General features: G+C 43.5%; 14 non-coding genes across 14 annotated transcripts in view; all 14 read right to left on the reverse strand.

Moving 5' to 3' along the window:
• Positions 1-852: 852 nt before the first annotated feature.
• trnas-aga (transfer RNA serine (anticodon AGA)) lies at positions 853-934 on the reverse strand. Its single transcript has one exon. It is a non-coding gene; the product is annotated as a tRNA-Ser (tRNA).
• A 1214-nt stretch (positions 935-2148) lies between these two features.
• Positions 2149-2230, reverse strand: trnas-aga (transfer RNA serine (anticodon AGA)). The gene has a single exon. It is a non-coding gene; the product is annotated as a tRNA-Ser (tRNA).
• Positions 2231-2333: 103 nt separating this feature from the next.
• trnal-cag (transfer RNA leucine (anticodon CAG)) lies at positions 2334-2416 on the reverse strand. The gene has a single exon. It is a non-coding gene; the product is annotated as a tRNA-Leu (tRNA).
• A 1023-nt stretch (positions 2417-3439) lies between these two features.
• On the reverse strand, positions 3440-3521 carry trnas-aga (transfer RNA serine (anticodon AGA)). The gene has a single exon. It is a non-coding gene; the product is annotated as a tRNA-Ser (tRNA).
• A 103-nt stretch (positions 3522-3624) lies between these two features.
• Positions 3625-3707, reverse strand: trnal-cag (transfer RNA leucine (anticodon CAG)). The gene has a single exon. It is a non-coding gene; the product is annotated as a tRNA-Leu (tRNA).
• A 1029-nt stretch (positions 3708-4736) lies between these two features.
• On the reverse strand, positions 4737-4818 carry trnas-aga (transfer RNA serine (anticodon AGA)). Its single transcript has one exon. It is a non-coding gene; the product is annotated as a tRNA-Ser (tRNA).
• Positions 4819-6032: 1214 nt separating this feature from the next.
• Positions 6033-6114, reverse strand: trnas-aga (transfer RNA serine (anticodon AGA)). Its single transcript has one exon. It is a non-coding gene; the product is annotated as a tRNA-Ser (tRNA).
• A 103-nt stretch (positions 6115-6217) lies between these two features.
• On the reverse strand, positions 6218-6300 carry trnal-cag (transfer RNA leucine (anticodon CAG)). The gene has a single exon. It is a non-coding gene; the product is annotated as a tRNA-Leu (tRNA).
• A 1029-nt stretch (positions 6301-7329) lies between these two features.
• On the reverse strand, positions 7330-7411 carry trnas-aga (transfer RNA serine (anticodon AGA)). The gene has a single exon. It is a non-coding gene; the product is annotated as a tRNA-Ser (tRNA).
• Positions 7412-7514: 103 nt separating this feature from the next.
• Positions 7515-7597, reverse strand: trnal-cag (transfer RNA leucine (anticodon CAG)). Its single transcript has one exon. It is a non-coding gene; the product is annotated as a tRNA-Leu (tRNA).
• A 1029-nt stretch (positions 7598-8626) lies between these two features.
• trnas-aga (transfer RNA serine (anticodon AGA)) lies at positions 8627-8708 on the reverse strand. Its single transcript has one exon. It is a non-coding gene; the product is annotated as a tRNA-Ser (tRNA).
• Positions 8709-8811: 103 nt separating this feature from the next.
• trnal-cag (transfer RNA leucine (anticodon CAG)) lies at positions 8812-8894 on the reverse strand. Its single transcript has one exon. It is a non-coding gene; the product is annotated as a tRNA-Leu (tRNA).
• A 1039-nt stretch (positions 8895-9933) lies between these two features.
• Positions 9934-10015, reverse strand: trnas-aga (transfer RNA serine (anticodon AGA)). Its single transcript has one exon. It is a non-coding gene; the product is annotated as a tRNA-Ser (tRNA).
• A 103-nt stretch (positions 10016-10118) lies between these two features.
• The window catches only part of trnal-cag (transfer RNA leucine (anticodon CAG)), an 83-nt gene continuing 51 nt past the window's right edge, over positions 10119-10150 (reverse strand). The window contains exon 1 of the tRNA in view: positions 10119-10150. This exon is cut by the window's right edge and continues 51 nt beyond it. This is a non-coding gene — a tRNA (tRNA-Leu).

The following is a 10150-nucleotide window of genomic DNA, read 5'->3' on the forward strand; positions in this document are numbered from 1 at the left end:
AGAAGCGTAGCTGTCCTCCCACTTAAAATGAGCTCTCAGCCATCTCTCTACCTTTTGCGAGTGCAGAGATGTAACCGCAAACTACTGTGGTGTGCCAAATTGTAAGGGTTTACCCAAACTACGGTTTTAATAAGTGCCAATCTTGACATTTAATATACTGAAATTTCATACCTTGCCATTTTTTACAGAATCCAATTTCCTGTCCCTGTAACCCCATAGAGACTGGCTGAGATTCTCAAGTACTTATCAAATGTATTTAGTAATAGGACATTACTTCAGTTGGATCAATTTGTGCAGTTAACCTACTGTTGAGGACACCAAAATGCACTTTAAATGCCATTGACATATTTATTAGTGGCAGGAAAAATATTCCAATTGTTACTGGCAGAAATATGTCGACAGTAGCCTTCAGGTAGCTATAAAATGCATGTATGCGAGATATAGCAGACTGGTAGCAATTTGATGCAGGAACATAGCAATGCTTTTGTCATATGTTGTGATAGATCATGGCATATTGAAGGAGTAGCAAAATGTACCTAGAAAGCTGATGCTACCAAACTTGAGCTTGTGTGCTTAACAGAGAGTATCTTTCGGCTCCCAACTTGAATTGCAAGGAAAACACACTGGCCGTATTCAAAACTTTTCATTGAGACCCCAATGAATTTCTAGGGTTAGGTTAGTGAGAAGTACTTTCTTTCCCAAGTTACGGTTCGGGTTCGCATCACAGAGGCTCATTTCGATGAAGCCTCGCAGAGACTGGGTGAGATTCTCAAGTACTTATCAACTGGAGTTAGTAACAGGAGACGCAGAACAATCTGCTGCCAACATGAATTGCCACGAAAACACACTGGACGTAATCGGCAGGATTCGAACCTGCGCGGGGAGACCCCAATGGATTTCTAGTCCATCGCCTTAACCACTCGGCCACGATTACCTGCCTGCCTGCTCACGGCGGCTGTGCTTGAAAAGTTCATCTTCACAAGCACGTCCAGAAACACAACTGAATGCATCTGCTGATGGAAAAGAGCCCCATGGACTGTCAGAAGTGGGATTCGAACCCACGCCTCCAGAAGAGACTGCGACCTGAACGCAGCGCCTTAGACCGCTCGGCCTTCCTGACAGGACGGAAGTGGTTTTTTCAGAAGTTTCTTCAGAAGAACCCTGACATTGGCTGCTAATATCAATTACAATGAAAACATTTGACTCATCACCAGAAGGACTTGAACTCAGAGGCTCCCATAGATTTCTACTCAGTGCCTTAAAGAGGCATTGCAGTGTAAATTGTTATTTCATTTGTAGAAGCGTAGCTGTCCTCCCACTGAAAATGAGCTCTCAGCCATCTCTCTACCTTTTGGAGTGCAGAGATGTAACCCCAAACTACTGTGGTGTGCCAAATTGTAAGGGTTTACCCAAACTACGGTTTTAATAAGTGCCAATCTTGACATTTAATATACTGAAATTTCATACCTTGCCATTTTTTACAGAATCCAATTTCCTGTCCCTGTACCCCCATAGAGACTGGCTGAGATTCTCAAGTACTTATCAAATGTATTTAGTAATAGGACATTACTTCAGTTGGATCAATTTGTGCAGTTAACCTACTGTTGAGGACACCAAAATGCACTTTAAATGCCATTGACATATTTATTAGTGGCAGGAAAAATATTCCAATTGTTACTGGCAGAAATATGTCGACAGTAGCCTTCAGGTAGCTATAAAATGCATGTATGCGAGATATAGCAGACTGGTAGCAATTTGATGCAGGAACATAGCAATGCTTTTGTCATATGTTGTGATAGATCATGGCATATTGAAGGAGTAGCAAAATGTACCTAGAAAGCTGATGCTACCAAACTTGAGCTTGTGTGCTTAACAGAGAGTATCTTTCGGCTCCCAACTTGAATTGCAAGGAAAACACACTGGCCGTATTCAAAACTTTTCATTGAGACCCCAATGAATTTCTAGGGTTAGGTTAGTGAGAAGTACTTTCTTTCCCAAGTTACGGTTCGGGTTCGCATCACAGAGGCTCATTTCGATGAAGCCTCGCAGAGACTGGGTGAGATTCTCAAGTACTTATCAACTGTAGTTAGTAACAGGAGACGCAGAACAATCTGCTGCCAACATGAATTGCCACGAAAACAAACAGGACGTAATCGGCAGGATTCGAACCTGCGCGGGGAGACCCCAATGGATTTCTAGTCCATCGCCTTAACCACTCGGCCACGATTACCTGCCTGCCTGCTCACGGCGGCTGTGCTTGAAAAGTTCATCTTCACAAGCACGTCCAGAAACACAACTGAATGCATCTGCTGATGGAAAAGAGCCCCATGGACTGTCAGAAGTGGGATTCGAACCCACGCCTCCAGAAGAGACTGCGACCTGAACGCAGCGCCTTAGACCGCTCGGCCATCCTGACAGGACGGCAGTGGTTTTTTCGGAAGTTTCTTCAGAAGAACCCTGACATTGGCTGCTAATATCAATTACAATGAAAACATTTGACTCATCACCAGAAGGACTTGAACTCAGAGGCTCCCATAGATTTCTACTCAGTGCCTTAAAGAGGCATTGCAGTGTAAATTGCTATTTCATTTGTAGAAGCGTAGCTGTCCTCCCACTTAAAATGAGCTCTCAGCCATCTCTCTACCTTTTGCGAGTGCAGAGATGTAACCGCAAACTACTGTGGTGTGCCAAATTGTAAGGGTTTACCCAAACTACGGTTTGAATAAGTGCCAATCTTGACATTTAATATACTGAAATTTCATACCTTGCCATTTTTTACAGAATCCAATTTCCTGTCCCTGTAACCCCATAGAGACTGGCTGAGATTCTCAAGTACTTATCAAATGTATTTAGTAATAGGACATTACTTCAGTTGGATCAATTTGTGCAGTTAACCTACTGTTGAGGACACCAAAATGCACTTTAAATGCCATTGACATATTTATTAGTGGCAGGAAAAATATTCCAATTGTTACTGGCAGAAATATGTCGACAGTAGCCTTCAGGTAGCTATAAAATGCATGTATGCGAGATATAGCAGACTGGTAGCAATTTGATGCAGGAACATAGCAATGCTTTTGTCATATGTTGTGATAGATCATGGCATATTGAAGGAGTAGCAAAATGTACCTAGAAAGCTGATGCTACCAAACTTGAGCTTGTGTGCTTAACAGAGAGTATCTTTCGGCTCCCAACTTGAATTGCAAGGAAAACACACTGGCCGTATTCAAAACTTTTCATTGAGACCCCAATGAATTTCTAGGGTTAGGTTAGTGAGAAGTACTTTCTTTCCCAAGTTACGGTTCGGGTTCGCATCACAGAGGCTCATTTCGATGAAGCCTCGCAGAGACTGGGTGAGATTCTCAAGTACTTATCAACTGGAGTTAGTAACAGGAGAACAATCTGCTGCCAACATGAATTGCCACGAAAACACACTGGACGTAATCGGCAGGATTCGAACCTGCGCGGGGAGACCCCAATGGATTTCTAGTCCATCGCCTTAACCACTCGGCCACGATTACCTGCCTGCCTGCTCACGGCGGCTGTGCTTGAAAAGTTCATCTTCACAAGCACGTCCAGAAACACAACTGAATGCATCTGCTGATGGAAAAGAGCCCCATGGACTGTCAGAAGTGGGATTCGAACCCACGCCTCCAGAAGAGACTGCGACCTGAACGCAGCGCCTTAGACCGCTCGGCCATCCTGACAGGACGGCAGTGGTTTTTTCGGAAGTTTCTTCAGAAGAACCCTGACATTGGCTGCTAATATCAATTACAATGAAAACATTTGACTCATCACCAGAAGGACTTGAACTCAGAGGCTCCCATAGATTTCTACTCAGTGCCTTAAAGAGGCATTGCAGTGTAAATTGTTATTTCATTTGTAGAAGCGTAGCTGTCCTCCCACTTAAAATGAGCTCTCAGCCATCTCTCTACCTTTTGCGAGTGCAGAGATGTAACCGCAAACTACTGTGGTGTGCCAAATTGTAAGGGTTTACCCAAACTACGGTTTTAATAAGTGCCAATCTTGACATTTAATATACTGAAATTTCATACCTTGCCATTTTTTACAGAATCCAATTTCCTGTCCCTGTAACCCCATAGAGACTGGCTGAGATTCTCAAGTACTTATCAAATGTATTTAGTAATAGGACATTACTTCAGTTGGATCAATTTGTGCAGTTAACCTACTGTTGAGGACACCAAAATGCACTTTAAATGCCATTGACATATTTATTAGTGGCAGGAAAAATATTCCAATTGTTACTGGCAGAAATATGTCGACAGTAGCCTTCAGGTAGCTATAAAATGCATGTATGCGAGATATAGCAGACTGGTAGCAATTTGATGCAGGAACATAGCAATGCTTTTGTCATATGTTGTGATAGATCATGGCATATTGAAGGAGTAGCAAAATGTACCTAGAAAGCTGATGCTACCAAACTTGAGCTTGTGTGCTTAACAGAGAGTATCTTTCGGCTCCCAACTTGAATTGCAAGGAAAACACACTGGCCGTATTCAAAACTTTTCATTGAGACCCCAATGAATTTCTAGGGTTAGGTTAGTGAGAAGTACTTTCTTTCCCAAGTTACGGTTCGGGTTCGCATCACAGAGGCTCATTTCGATGAAGCCTCGCAGAGACTGGGTGAGATTCTCAAGTACTTATCAACTGGAGTTAGTAACAGGAGACGCAGAACAATCTGCTGCCAACATGAATTGCCACGAAAACACACTGGACGTAATCGGCAGGATTCGAACCTGCGCGGGGAGACCCCAATGGATTTCTAGTCCATCGCCTTAACCACTCGGCCACGATTACCTGCCTGCCTGCTCACGGCGGCTGTGCTTGAAAAGTTCATCTTCACAAGCACGTCCAGAAACACAACTGAATGCATCTGCTGATGGAAAAGAGCCCCATGGACTGTCAGAAGTGGGATTCGAACCCACGCCTCCAGAAGAGACTGCGACCTGAACGCAGCGCCTTAGACCGCTCGGCCTTCCTGACAGGACAGAAGTGGTTTTTTCAGAAGTTTCTTCAGAAGAACCCTGACATTGGCTGCTAATATCAATTACAATGAAAACATTTGACTCATCACCAGAAGGACTTGAACTCAGAGGCTCCCATAGATTTCTACTCAGTGCCTTAAAGAGGCATTGCAGTGTAAATTGTTATTTCATTTGTAGAAGCGTAGCTGTCCTCCCACTGAAAATGAGCTCTCAGCCATCTCTCTACCTTTTGGAGTGCAGAGATGTAACCCCAAACTACTGTGGTGTGCCAAATTGTAAGGGTTTACCCAAACTACGGTTTTAATAAGTGCCAATCTTGACATTTAATATACTGAAATTTCATACCTTGCCATTTTTTACAGAATCCAATTTCCTGTCCCTGTAACCCCATAGAGACTGGCTGAGATTCTCAAGTACTTATCAAATGTATTTAGTAATAGGACATTACTTCAGTTGGATCAATTTGTGCAGTTAACCTACTGTTGAGGACACCAAAATGCACTTTAAATACCATTGACATATTTATTAGTGGCAGGAAAAATATTCCAATTGTTACTGGCAGAAATATGTCGACAGTAGCCTTCAGGTAGCTATAAAATGCATGTATGCGAGATATAGCAGACTGGTAGCAATTTGATGCAGGAACATAGCAATGCTTTTGTCATATGTTGTGATAGATCATGGCATATTGAAGGAGTAGCAAAATGTACCTAGAAAGCTGATGCTACCAAACTTGAGCTTGTGTGCTTAACAGAGAGTATCTTTCGGCTCCCAACTTGAATTGCAAGGAAAACACACTGGCCGTATTCAAAACTTTTCATTGAGACCCCAATGAATTTCTAGGGTTAGGTTAGTGAGAAGTACTTTCTTTCCCAAGTTACGGTTCGGGTTCGCATCACAGAGGCTCATTTCGATGAAGCCTCGCAGAGACTGGGTGAGATTCTCAAGTACTTATCAACTGTAGTTAGTAACAGGAGACGCAGAACAATCTGCTGCCAACATGAATTGCCACGAAAACAAACAGGACGTAATCGGCAGGATTCGAACCTGCGCGGGGAGACCCCAATGGATTTCTAGTCCATCGCCTTAACCACTCGGCCACGATTACCTGCCTGCCTGCTCACGGCGGCTGTGCTTGAAAAGTTCATCTTCACAAGCACGTCCAGAAACACAACTGAATGCATCTGCTGATGGAAAAGAGCCCCATGGACTGTCAGAAGTGGGATTCGAACCCACGCCTCCAGAAGAGACTGCGACCTGAACGCAGCGCCTTAGACCGCTCGGCCATCCTGACAGGACGGCAGTGGTTTTTTCGGAAGTTTCTTCAGAAGAACCCTGACATTGGCTGCTAATATCAATTACAATGAAAACATTTGACTCATCACCAGAAGGACTTGAACTCAGAGGCTCCCATAGATTTCTACTCAGTGCCTTAAAGAGGCATTGCAGTGTAAATTGCTATTTCATTTGTAGAAGCGTAGCTGTCCTCCCACTTAAAATGAGCTCTCAGCCATCTCTCTACCTTTTGCGAGTGCAGAGATGTAACCCCAAACTACTGTGGTGTGCCAAATTGTAAGGGTTTACCCAAACTACGGTTTTAATAAGTGCCAATCTTGACATTTAACATACTGAAATTTCATACCTTGCCATTTTTTACAGAATCCAATTTCCTGTCCCTGTACCCCCATAGAGACTGGCTGAGATTCTCAAGTACTTATCAAATGTATTTAGTAATAGGACATTACTTCAGTTGGATCAATTTGTGCAGTTAACCTACTGTTGAGGACACCAAAATGCACTTTAAATGCCATTGACATATTTATTAGTGGCAGGAAAAATATTCCAATTGTTACTGGCAGAAATATGTCGACAGTAGCCTTCAGGTAGCTATAAAATGCATGTATGCGAGATATAGCAGACTGGTAGCAATTTGATGCAGGAACATAGCAATGCTTTTGTCATATGTTGTGATAGATCATGGCATATTGAAGGAGTAGCAAAATGTACCTAGAAAGCTGATGCTACCAAACTTGAGCTTGTGTGCTTAACAGAGAGTATCTTTCGGCTCCCAACTTGAATTGCAAGGAAAACACACTGGCCGTATTCAAAACTTTTCATTGAGACCCCAATGAATTTCTAGGGTTAGGTTAGTGAGAAGTACTTTATTTCCCAAGTTACGGTTCGGGTTCGCATCACAGAGGCTCATTTCGATGAAGCCTCGCAGAGACTGGGTGAGATTCTCAAGTACTTATCAACTGGAGTTAGTAACAGGAGACGCAGAACAATCTGCTGCCAACATGAATTGCCACGAAAACAAACAGGACGTAATCGGCAGGATTCGAACCTGCGCGGGGAGACCCCAATGGATTTCTAGTCCATCGCCTTAACCACTCGGCCACGATTACCTGCCTGCCTGCTCACGGCGGCTGTGCTTGAAAAGTTCATCTTCACAAGCACGTCCAGAAACACAACTGAATGCATCTGCTGATGGAAAAGAGCCCCATGGACTGTCAGAAGTGGGATTCGAACCCACGCCTCCAGAAGAGACTGCGACCTGAACGCAGCGCCTTAGACCGCTCGGCCATCCTGACAGGACGGCAGTGGTTTTTTCGGAAGTTTCTTCAGAAGAACCCTGACATTGGCTGCTAATATCAATTACAATGAAAACATTTGACTCATCACCAGAAGGACTTGAACTCAGAGGCTCCCATAGATTTCTACTCAGTGCCTTAAAGAGGCATTGCAGTGTAAATTGCTATTTCATTTGTAGAAGCGTAGCTGTCCTCCCACTTAAAATGAGCTCTCAGCCATCTCTCTACCTTTTGCGAGTGCAGAGATGTAACCCCAAACTACTGTGGTGTGCCAAATTGTAAGGGTTTACCCAAACTACGGTTTTAATAAGTGCCAATCTTGACATTTAACATACTGAAATTTCATACCTTGCCATTTTTTACAGAATCCAATTTCCTGTCCCTGTACCCCCATAGAGACTGGCTGAGATTCTCAAGTACTTATCAAATGTATTTAGTAATAGGACATTACTTCAGTTGGATCAATTTGTGCAGTTAACCTACTGTTGAGGACACCAAAATGCACTTTAAATGCCATTGACATATTTATTAGTGGCAGGAAAAATATTCCAATTGTTACTGGCAGAAATATGTCGACAGTAGCCTTCAGGTAGCTATAAAATGCATGTATGCGAGATATAGCAGACTGGTAGCAATTTGATGCAGGAACATAGCAATGCTTTTGTCATATGTTGTGATAGATCATGGCATATTGAAGGAGTAGCAAAATGTACCTAGAAAGCTGATGCTACCAAACTTGAGCTTGTGTGCTTAACAGAGAGTATCTTTCGGCTCCCAACTTGAATTGCAAGGAAAACACACTGGCCGTATTCAAAACTTTTCATTGAGACCCCAATGAATTTCTAGGGTTAGGTTAGTGAGAAGTACTTTCTTTCCCAAGTTACGGTTCGGGTTCGCATCACAGAGGCTCATTTCGATGAAGCCTCGCAGAGACTGGGTGAGATTCTCAAGTACTTATCAACTGTAGTTAGTAACAGGAGACGCAGAACAATCTGCTGCCAACATGAATTGCCACGAAAACAAACAGGACGTAATCGGCAGGATTCGAACCTGCGCGGGGAGACCCCAATGGATTTCTAGTCCATCGCCTTAACCACTCGGCCACGATTACCTGCCTGCCTGCTCACGGCGGCTGTGCTTGAAAAGTTCATCTTCACAAGCACGTCCAGAAACACAACTGAATGCATCTGCTGATGGAAAAGAGCCCCATGGACTGTCAGAAGTGGGATTCGAACCCACGCCTCCAGAAGAGACTGCGAGCTGAACGCAGCGCCTTAGACCGCTCGGCCATCCTGACAGGACGGCAGTGGTTTTTTCGGAAGTTTCTTCAGAAGAACCCTGACATTGGCTGCTAATATCAATTACAATGAAAACATTTGACTCATCACCAGAAGGACTTGAACTCAGAGGCTCCCATAGATTTCTACTCAGTGCCTTAAAGAGGCATTGCAGTGTAAATTGCTATTTCATTTGTAGAAGCGTAGCTGTCCTCCCACTTAAAATGAGCTCTCAGCCATCTCTCTACCTTTTGCGAGTGCAGAGATGTAACCCCAAACTACTGTGGTGTGCCAAATTGTAAGGGTTTACCCAAACTACGGTTTTAATAAGTGCCAATCTTGACATTTAACATACTGAAATTTCATACCTTGCCATTTTTTACAGAATCCAATTTCCTGTCCCTGTACCCCCATAGAGACTGGCTGAGATTCTCAAGTACTTATCAAATGTATTTAGTAATAGGACATTACTTCAGTTGGATCAATTTGTGCAGTTAACCTACTGTTGAGGACACCAAAATGCACTTTAAATGCCATTGACATATTTATTAGTGGCAGGAAAAATATTCCAATTGTTACTGGCAGAAATATGTCGACAGTAGCCTTCAGGTAGCTATAAAATGCATGTATGCGAGATATAGCAGACTGGTAGCAATTTGATGCAGGAACATAGCAATGCTTTTGTCATATGTTGTGATAGATCATGGCATATTGAAGGAGTAGCAAAATGTACCTAGAAAGCTGATGCTACCAAACTTGAGCTTGTGTGCTTAACAGAGAGTATCTTTCGGCTCCCAACTTGAATTGCAAGGAAAACACACGGGCCGTAATGGGCAGGATTCAAAACTTTCCGTTGAGACCCCAATGAATTTCTAGGGTTAGGTTAGTGAGAAGTACTTTCTTTCCCAAGTTAGGGTTCGGGTTCGCATCACAGAGGCTCATTACGATGAAGCCTCGCAGAGACTGGGTGAGATTCTCAAGTACTTATCAAATGTAGTTAGTAACAGGAGACGCAGAACAATCTGCTGCCAACATGAATTGCCACGAAAACACACTGGACGTAATCGGCAGGATTCGAACCTGCGCGGGGAGACCCCAATGGATTTCTAGTCCATCGCCTTAACCACTCGGCCATGATTACCTGGCTGCCTGCTCACGGCGGCTGTGCTTGAAAAGTTCATCTTCACAAGCACGTGCAGAAACACAACTGAATGCATCTGCTGATGGAAAAGAGCCCCATGGACTGTCAGAAGTGGGATTCGAACCCACGCCTCCA

Source organism: Conger conger, chromosome 15, assembly GCF_963514075.1.
Source record: "Conger conger chromosome 15, fConCon1.1, whole genome shotgun sequence".
NCBI classification, from domain to species: Eukaryota; Metazoa; Chordata; class Actinopteri; order Anguilliformes; family Congridae; genus Conger; species Conger conger.